The following is a 10189-nucleotide window of genomic DNA, read 5'->3' on the forward strand; positions in this document are numbered from 1 at the left end:
TGAAAAATCAGCTTATCTGAAAAATAACTTTAAATTAAATAAATCAGAGAACACAGCAGCATTGTTACGTGAATGCGTAAAATATCGCCTTGGACCTACCATGCTAAACTGTACATGCAAAAACACTAACACACAAAAAGCTGAAGCAACTAACCGTGCAATACGTGCAACTGTACCTAGCAATGTAACATTTACCAGAAACTATAAAGGAAGGGTACATACAGCTATACATAACGTAAATAATGGCCCTGGAGAATCCATCGTGAAACTCTGTCAAGCGGCTGGGGTTCCCATCGAACCAGGAAGTCGTGCTGCCCATGGTCTGAAAAATATTCAACAACATAATGAAAAACATAAATCATATAAGCAGTCAAAGAAGTACACAGATCAGAGATGCTCAAAAAAACATGAACTGTATAAAATATATGATGAGCATCAAGAGGAAAAAGACTATGAGAAAAACAAACTTTTACCGACAAAACGACTGGCCGCAAAACAACCTCAAGAGTATTCGTTTGCCAAAAAACTCCGATCAAGACATGTTAAAAATAAATAAATTACCTGCATCAGATAAGACAACACGGTAAATGATTATTTGTACACTGTTTTGCCCGTCTACAGAAAATTCTCTCTATGTTTATACTGTGCGACTCTAAGATCAGGTGCTCCGGTTTAATACATTTGGGGTTATGGCAAAGGTGTGAAATATCTAAAGGATCACCGTTTGGAGAGAAACGGGGAAGATTTTCTTTTAATATTCTTTTATCTAGCATATAAGATAATCTGTGAGCTCTTTCAAGAGTTCTAGTGCCATCAGGCCAATTCATAACTTTTTTCCCATAGACCCCATGCTCCAAAGCTCCAACCCACACTGTACAGTCATAATTTCCATGATTTTTTTCACTTTTCTTAGACAAAGCTAAAGCCAATGCATTCCAAAATGATTCCATGTTGTTTCTGTAAAATGAAAACCCAAAAGGGGTCCGAAATTGGGATCCCAGGGAGGCTGAGGGGTGAATTCCCATTATTTACCTTAAAAGGTAAATAATGGGAATTCACCCCTCAGCCTCCCTGGGATCCCAATTTCGGACCCCTTTTGGGTTTTCATTTTACAGAAACAACATGGAATCATTTTGGAATGCATTGGCTTTAGCTTTGTCTAAGAAAAGTGAAAAAAATCATGGAAATTATGACTGTACAGTGTGGGTTGGAGCTTTGGAGCATGGGGTCTATGGGAAAAAAGTTATGAATTGGCCTGATGGCACTAGAACTCTTGAAAGAGCTCACAGATTATCTTATATGCTAGATAAAAGAATATTAAAAGAAAATCTTCCCCGTTTCTCTCCAAACGGTGATCCTTTAGATATTTCACACCTTTGCCATAACCCCAAATGTATTAAACCGGAGCACCTGATCTTAGAGTCGCACAGTATAAACATAGAGAGAATTTTCTGTAGACGGGCAAAACAGTGTACAAATAATCATTTACCGTGTTGTCTTATCTGATGCAGGTAATTTATTTATTTTTAACATGTCTTGATCGGAGTTTTTTGGCAAACGAATACTCTTGAGGTTGTTTTGCGGCCAGTCGTTTTGTCGGTAAAAGTTTGTTTTTCTCATAGTCTTTTTCCTCTTGATGCTCATCATATATTTTATACAGTTCATGTTTTTTTGAGCATCTCTGATCTGTGTACTTCTTTGACTGCTTATATGATTTATGTTTTTCATTATGTTGTTGAATATTTTTCAGACCATGGGCAGCACGACTTCCTGGTTCGATGGGAACCCCAGCCGCTTGACAGAGTTTCACGATGGATTCTCCAGGGCCATTATTTACGTTATGTATAGCTGTATGTACCCTTCCTTTATAGTTTCTGGTAAATGTTACATTGCTAGGTACAGTTGCACGTATTGCACGGTTAGTTGCTTCAGCTTTTTGTGTGTTAGTGTTTTTGCATGTACAGTTTAGCATGGTAGGTCCAAGGCGATATTTTACGCATTCACGTAACAATGCTGCTGTGTTCTCTGATTTATTTAATTTAAAGTTATTTTTCAGATAAGCTGATTTTTCAGTCCATGTCTTCAAACTGTTCCTATTTGAACAAACAAGGGAATATTTTGTACAACCATTATGATCGCCCTGATAGCAAGAAACTATAGCATGACATGCATATGATAGGTGAACTTTTACCCGTACAGAGTCCATATTGAATTTATCAAAGGCAGCATTGTACTCTGCCTGACAACGTGCTGCCATATCTAATGCAAACCTTTTTAGCATTTTATCTTTCTCTGAAACTAATCGTGCCGGCATTATTTCCTTCAGACCTGACATTTTTTTAATAAAATTTCTATGATTTGCGGACACATGTCTCGTATCTAGAAAATGAATTGGCTGAGTATTGGTTGTACCAGCTTTAAAGAGAGACTCTGCAGCTCTAAATGCACTGCTGTCAGGGTCAGTGGTAATTTCTTGAACTTCCAGACCATCATTTTTCAGGTCTAACAAGCAGTCTTTAGCCCATCGCTCCTCACTGCCTATGCTGTCATGCATTTCAATGTTTGCGGAACAGTGACCTTTGTGAGATTTAACTTTTGTTTTTGTTTTATGTTCACTCTTATTTGAGCAAAGCTTAGACACTTGTCTTGTGCTTACAATACTGTGCTTATAAGTATTATTTTCTAACATGTTATACGTACATTGAGTAGCTGGTTGAAATGGTGTTTTACCCATTCCGGAATAAATAGGGTTATTATACATTCCGTCGGCCTGAATGTTAATAATATTAGGATTATCACCTCTTAATATGTTTATTTCCTTCAGTAATTTTCTTTTCTGAACCAAATCCTTTTGATTGTACTCTTCTATAATTTCAGAAACAACATTAGCACTGTGTTGCATACTTGAAGTGGAAGGAGCTGGTATATTAGAACCAAGAAATAATTTCTGTAGACCAGTTGTGCTGATAGCTATGTGATTAAGTGCGACTTGTATGGATAGATTAATAGCTGCTGTTCGACGACCACGTTTCTTTGCGATCACCTCATTGTAAAGGTTGAACATTTTTGAATGGTAAGAACACTTATTGCAGCTTGCCTTTTCCCTCCAGGCAGCCCCTCTTTGCTGTTCTGCACTTAAATCCCATGATATGAACCCTGTACACATAGGGGATATTTTTCTGTGTTCTATGAAAACCTCATTCCACATCTGTTCAAGTTCATTGATCCGAAGGAGTCGAAAACTATTTTTCTCTGACCTGAAGTTGAAAAATGTTGCCAAAATTGAAGTGAATTAGTTTTTTATTTGTAAAAACTAAGTTTTGGAAAGGTGAAAATAATTTTATTTTGAATTACCTCCCTTACAATAGTGTTTTCTTTAAATAAGCTTTTTGATCAAATTTACTCTCAAAAGTGCATATTTTTTTCTTTGCCTGTGTTTTTATATATATTATATATAAAAATCATGCACTATTTAATTCTTGAAAATATATATAGGACTAGAAATTTAAAAATAAGTATTATCCTAGCTTGCATTTTCTTCAGCTGTCACATTTAAAGAATTGGCATATAAGACACATGCCTTTTTCTTCATAGTTGTTTATAAGTGACTTTTTTAAGCAAGTTTAATTATTTTTGAAAGCTTAATAACAAAAAAAAGTATTCTTACCCTGTTTTTGTTTCATTTTCAGCACATTTTTCAACTTCTGTTTTTGTCGGAGGCTTCGGCCTTAGAAAGCGAGCTGATTTTGTAGAGGCAGGAATGAGTTGAACATTCTTATTATGAACAGATTTAGTCACTAAGTCATACAAGTCTTTTGGTAGTCTCACAAATTTGCCTTTTTCAGCAGGTAAAGTCTTATTTCTGTATTTTTTCCCCTTATTATATGGCTTGTTTCCTTTCTGAAATGTGTATTTCCTTAGACGCCATGGGATTAGACCCATTGTTATTGTAAGAATTGTTTGAAATGCACTTTATTCCAGTATTTTAATATTTAAATAACAAATATAGGACCTTACAACTAAACAATCATGAATGACTAAGTTTTTTGTTTATATCAGATGGTACTGAAGGTGACCCCAGATGTAAGATTTTTTATATAAATCATATAAAAATCATCATGATGGTTAATCTCATTATTTTGTAATTTGACAAGTTCATATAATTTGACCTCTCTTCATTGAATTTTTTTATCAGTGCTGACAGGCTTGTGTGCTATAACATAAACAGAAAGTAAAGATAAGGTGTATGTTTTTGTTATAGGGATAGTTTTTTGAAGCTTGTATGACAACTTTTTATGCATTTTATGGTATAGTACATAAAGAAAACAAAAATTCTACAAAATAAACAGATTGTAGTAAAACTAACCATGATTCAAATAGCTATTACACAAAGGTACAAGAAAAACACAAATATATAATGAGTTTATTAAGTAGACAAAAAAAAATATAAATTGCATAAAAAAAAAAAAAATAGTGAACAGGAAAAAAACACATCTTGCCGCAAACAGGGTATAGTTACTAGAAGTACTATAAAAATACAATAATGAAAAAACTACCATTGTAACTTATTATTTTCTATTACTTACATATATAACAACAAGAATATAAGAATATTTTGATACTAAAAGGGGTTTGAAAGTACAGTATAGGTTGCACTTTGTAAATCACGTGTGATTTGCAAGTCACGCCTCTTTTGGGGAGAAATTGAATGTGCACTAAATACTGCTACTGTTTACATAGTTGTTGCCATGGATGCAAAGTTTTTTTTTTTTAATTAAGACTTGATTGGAGAATTAAATGGATATAAATAAAAATGTCTATTTATTTAACTTATTTTTCAGGAGGACTGGAAGACATTTGGGTGTTGAGTCAAATTTAATGGAAAAATTCAGTGCGAACCTGCAATGTTTATAAATGGAGGGCAGTAAAACTTGAAAATATGCCGCACAGCTATATGTTTTTATTAGTGCAAAAAAAAGTAGTGCATGTCTCCTTTCCAGGGAAATCTAACATTCTCCTCAAAACTTCCTGAATGAAGAGTGACTGCATATGCAATTTAGATTTTTTTTTTCTCATAGTGTAACCTATAAATTTTATTCATTATAAGGTGTATCTAACCATTAGCAGGAGTAGGGACTCCACTGAATCTAATCTCGTACTGTATATCAATCACTTTTTAGCAAGCACACTAAAATTCAGTAAATGATAATATATATATTTAAAAGATTTCGCCACATCATATTTATGTTGAAGTTAAAGAGTAACTAGCATTTGGTCATATGTGTTTGTATTTACATGTCTGTGAAACATGAGAAATTAAGAGATGATGAAGTTTAAAGGTGCCTGTTATTTTGTATGTTGTATTGTTGTATATAACTGAAAAAATTTTGAATCTTTTTCTTTTTGGAGTACGAATTCAACATTTTTCGAAAAATATGGGAATTTTTCATTTTTGGGCGGGGATGTTATATATCTGTATGTTGAATCCGTACTTTCCGGAAACGTTGTATTGTCTTAACCATGATTGTTGTGATGATTAGATGTATCAGCCTCTTTTGGCGTTTGAATCCAAAGTAAAGGATGATAATTTGAAAGCTGTTCTTTTTATTTACAATATATATACTTCGTCTTTAGTCCCCCAAACCTAAGTCAGGTATATCACAGTGCAACCTATAGGTTGCACTTGTGTAAAACCAGCAATGCAATTTTCCATAGGAACTGCCTAAATTGCATATGCAGTCACTCTTCATTCAGGAAGTTTTGAGGAGAATGTTAGATTTCCCTGGAAAGGAGACATGCACTACTTTTTTTTGCACTAATAAAAACATATAGCTGTGCGGCATATTTTCAAGTTTTACTGCCCTCCATTTATAAACATTGCAGGTTCGCACTGAATTTTTCCATTAAATTTGACTCAACACCCAAATGTCTTCCAGTCCTCCTGAAAAATAAGTTAAATAAATAGACATTTTTATTTATATCCATTTAATTCTCCAATCAAGTCTTAATTAAAAAAAAAAAACTTTGCATCCATGGCAACAACTATGTAAACAGTAGCAGTATTTAGTGCACATTCAATTTCTCCCCAAAAGAGCCGTGACTTGCAAATCACACGTGATTTACAAAGTGCAACCTATACTGTACTTTCAAACCCCTTTTAGTATCAAAATATTCTTATATTCTTGTTGTTATATATGTAAGTAATAGAAAATAATAAGTTACAATGGTAGTTTTTTCATTATTGTATTTTTATAGTACTTCTAGTAACTATACCCTGTTTGCGGCAAGATGTGTTTTTTTCCTGTTCACTATTTTTTTTTTTTTTATGCAATTTATATTTTTTTTTGTCTACTTAATAAACTCATTATATATTTGTGTTTTTCTTGTACCTTTGTGTAATAGCTATTTGAATCATGGTTAGTTTTACTACAATCTGTTTATTTTGTAGAATTTTTGTTTTCTTTATGTACTATACCATAAAATGCATAAAAAGTTGTCATACAAGCTTCAAAAAACTATCCCTATAACAAAAACATACACCTTATCTTTACTTTCTGTTTATGTTATAGCACACAAGCCTGTCAGCACTGATAAAAAAATTCAATGAAGAGAGGTCAAATTATATGAACTTGTCAAATTACAAAATAATGAGATTAACCATCATGATGATTTTTATATGATTTATATAAAAAATCTTACATCTGGGGTCACCTTCAGTACCATCTGATATAAACAAAAAACTTAGTCATTCATGATTGTTTAGTTGTAAGGTCCTATATTTGTTATTTAAATATTAAAATACTGGAATAAAGTGCATTTCAAACAATTCTTACAATAACAATGGGTCTAATCCCATGGCGTCTAAGGAAATACACATTTCAGAAAGGAAACAAGCCATATAATAAGGGGAAAAAATACAGAAATAAGACTTTACCTGCTGAAAAAGGCAAATTTGTGAGACTACCAAAAGACTTGTATGACTTAGTGACTAAATCTGTTCATAATAAGAATGTTCAACTCATTCCTGCCTCTACAAAATCAGCTCGCTTTCTAAGGCCGAAGCCTCCGACAAAAACAGAAGTTGAAAAATGTGCTGAAAATGAAACAAAAACAGGGTAAGAATACTTTTTTTTGTTATTAAGCTTTCAAAAATAATTAAACTTGCTTAAAAAAGTCACTTATAAACAACTATGAAGAAAAAGGCATGTGTCTTATATGCCAATTCTTTAAATGTGACAGCTGAAGAAAATGCAAGCTAGGATAATACTTATTTTTAAATTTCTAGTCCTATATATATTTTCAAGAATTAAATAGTGCATGATTTTTATATATAATATATATAAAAACACAGGCAAAGAAAAAAATATGCACTTTTGAGAGTAAATTTGATCAAAAAGCTTATTTAAAGAAAACACTATTGTAAGGGAGGTAATTCAAAATAAAATTATTTTCACCTTTCCAAAACTTAGTTTTTACAAATAAAAAACTAATTCACTTCAATTTTGGCAACATTTTTCAACTTCAGGTCAGAGAAAAATAGTTTTCGACTCCTTCGGATCAATGAACTTGAACAGATGTGGAATGAGGTTTTCATAGAACACAGAAAAATATCCCCTATGTGTACAGGGTTCATATCATGGGATTTAAGTGCAGAACAGCAAAGAGGGGCTGCCTGGAGGGAAAAGGCAAGCTGCAATAAGTGTTCTTACCATTCAAAAATGTTCAACCTTTACAATGAGGTGATCGCAAAGAAACGTGGTCGTCGAACAGCAGCTATTAATCTATCCATACAAGTCGCACTTAATCACATAGCTATCAGCACAACTGGTCTACAGAAATTATTTCTTGGTTCTAATATACCAGCTCCTTCCACTTCAAGTATGCAACACAGTGCTAATGTTGTTTCTGAAATTATAGAAGAGTACAATCAAAAGGATTTGGTTCAGAAAAGAAAATTACTGAAGGAAATAAACATATTAAGAGGTGATAATCCTAATATTATTAACATTCAGGCCGACGGAATGTATAATAACCCTATTTATTCCGGAATGGGTAAAACACCATTTCAACCAGCTACTCAATGTACGTATAACATGTTAGAAAATAATACTTATAAGCACAGTATTGTAAGCACAAGACAAGTGTCTAAGCTTTGCTCAAATAAGAGTGAACATAAAACAAAAACAAAAGTTAAATCTCACAAAGGTCACTGTTCCGCAAACATTGAAATGCATGACAGCATAGGCAGTGAGGAGCGATGGGCTAAAGACTGCTTGTTAGACCTGAAAAATGATGGTCTGGAAGTTCAAGAAATTACCACTGACCCTGACAGCAGTGCATTTAGAGCTGCAGAGTCTCTCTTTAAAGCTGGTACAACCAATACTCAGCCAATTCATTTTCTAGATACGAGACATGTGTCCGCAAATCATAGAAATTTTATTAAAAAAATGTCAGGTCTGAAGGAAATAATGCCGGCACGATTAGTTTCAGAGAAAGATAAAATGCTAAAAAGGTTTGCATTAGATATGGCAGCACGTTGTCAGGCAGAGTACAATGCTGCCTTTGATAAATTCAATATGGACTCTGTACGGGTAAAAGTTCACCTATCATATGCATGTCATGCTATAGTTTCTTGCTATCAGGGCGATCATAATGGTTGTACAAAATATTCCCTTGTTTGTTCAAATAGGAACAGTTTGAAGACATGGACTGAAAAATCAGCTTATCTGAAAAATAACTTTAAATTAAATAAATCAGAGAACACAGCAGCATTGTTACGTGAATGCGTAAAATATCGCCTTGGACCTACCATGCTAAACTGTACATGCAAAAACACTAACACACAAAAAGCTGAAGCAACTAACCGTGCAATACGTGCAACTGTACCTAGCAATGTAACATTTACCAGAAACTATAAAGGAAGGGTACATACAGCTATACATAACGTAAATAATGGCCCTGGAGAATCCATCGTGAAACTCTGTCAAGCGGCTGGGGTTCCCATCGAACCAGGAAGTCGTGCTGCCCATGGTCTGAAAAATATTCAACAACATAATGAAAAACATAAATCATATAAGCAGTCAAAGAAGTACACAGATCAGAGATGCTCAAAAAAACATGAACTGTATAAAATATATGATGAGCATCAAGAGGAAAAAGACTATGAGAAAAACAAACTTTTACCGACAAAACGACTGGCCGCAAAACAACCTCAAGAGTATTCGTTTGCCAAAAAACTCCGATCAAGACATGTTAAAAATAAATAAATTACCTGCATCAGATAAGACAACACGGTAAATGATTATTTGTACACTGTTTTGCCCGTCTACAGAAAATTCTCTCTCTGTTTATACTGTGCGACTCTAAGATCAGGTGCTCCGGTTTAATACATTTGGGGTTATGGCAAAGGTGTGAAATATCTAAAGGATCACCGTTTGGAGAGAAACGGGGAAGATTTTCTTTTAATATTCTTTTATCTAGCATATAAGATAATCTGTGAGCTCTTTCAAGAGTTCTAGTGCCATCAGGCCAATTCATAACTTTTTTCCCATAGACCCCATGCTCCAAAGCTCCAACCCACACTGTACAGTCATAATTTCCATGATTTTTTTCACTTTTCTTAGACAAAGCTAAAGCCAATGCATTCCAAAATGATTCCATGTTGTTTCTGTAAAATGAAAACCCAAAAGGGGTCCGAAATTGGGATCCCAGGGAGGCTGAGGGGTGAATTCCCATTATTTACCTTATACTGTACTTTCAAACCCCTTTTAGTATCAAAATATTCTTATATTCTTGTTGTTATATATGTAAGTAATAGAAAATAATAAGTTACAATGGTAGTTTTTTCATTATTGTATTTTTATAGTACTTCTAGTAACTATACCCTGTTTGCGGCAAGATGTGTTTTTTTCCTGTTCACTATTTTTTTTTTTTTTATGCAATTTATATTTTTTTTTGTCTACTTAATAAACTCATTATATATTTGTGTTTTTCTTGTACCTTTGTGTAATAGCTATTTGAATCATGGTTAGTTTTACTACAATCTGTTTATTTTGTAGAATTTTTGTTTTCTTTATGTACTATACCATAAAATGCATAAAAAGTTGTCATACAAGCTTCAAAAAACTATCCCTATAACAAAAACATACACCTTATCTTTACTTTCTGTTTATGTTATAGCACACAAGCC

At 33.4% G+C, this 10189-nt stretch overlaps 1 long non-coding RNA gene across 1 annotated transcript; it reads left to right on the top strand.

Annotated features, from left to right (window-relative positions):
• The first annotated feature begins 1744 nt into the window (after nucleotides 1-1744).
• LOC134681386 (uncharacterized) lies at nucleotides 1745-5054 on the top strand. The gene is made up of 3 exons (XR_010100616.1): nucleotides 1745-1850; nucleotides 2878-3073; nucleotides 4842-5054. It is a non-coding gene; the product is annotated as an uncharacterized LOC134681386 (long non-coding RNA).
• Nucleotides 5055-10189: the final 5135 nt, after the last annotated feature.

This window comes from Mytilus trossulus, chromosome 8 (assembly GCF_036588685.1).
Source record: "Mytilus trossulus isolate FHL-02 chromosome 8, PNRI_Mtr1.1.1.hap1, whole genome shotgun sequence".
NCBI classification, from domain to species: Eukaryota; Metazoa; Mollusca; class Bivalvia; order Mytilida; family Mytilidae; genus Mytilus; species Mytilus trossulus.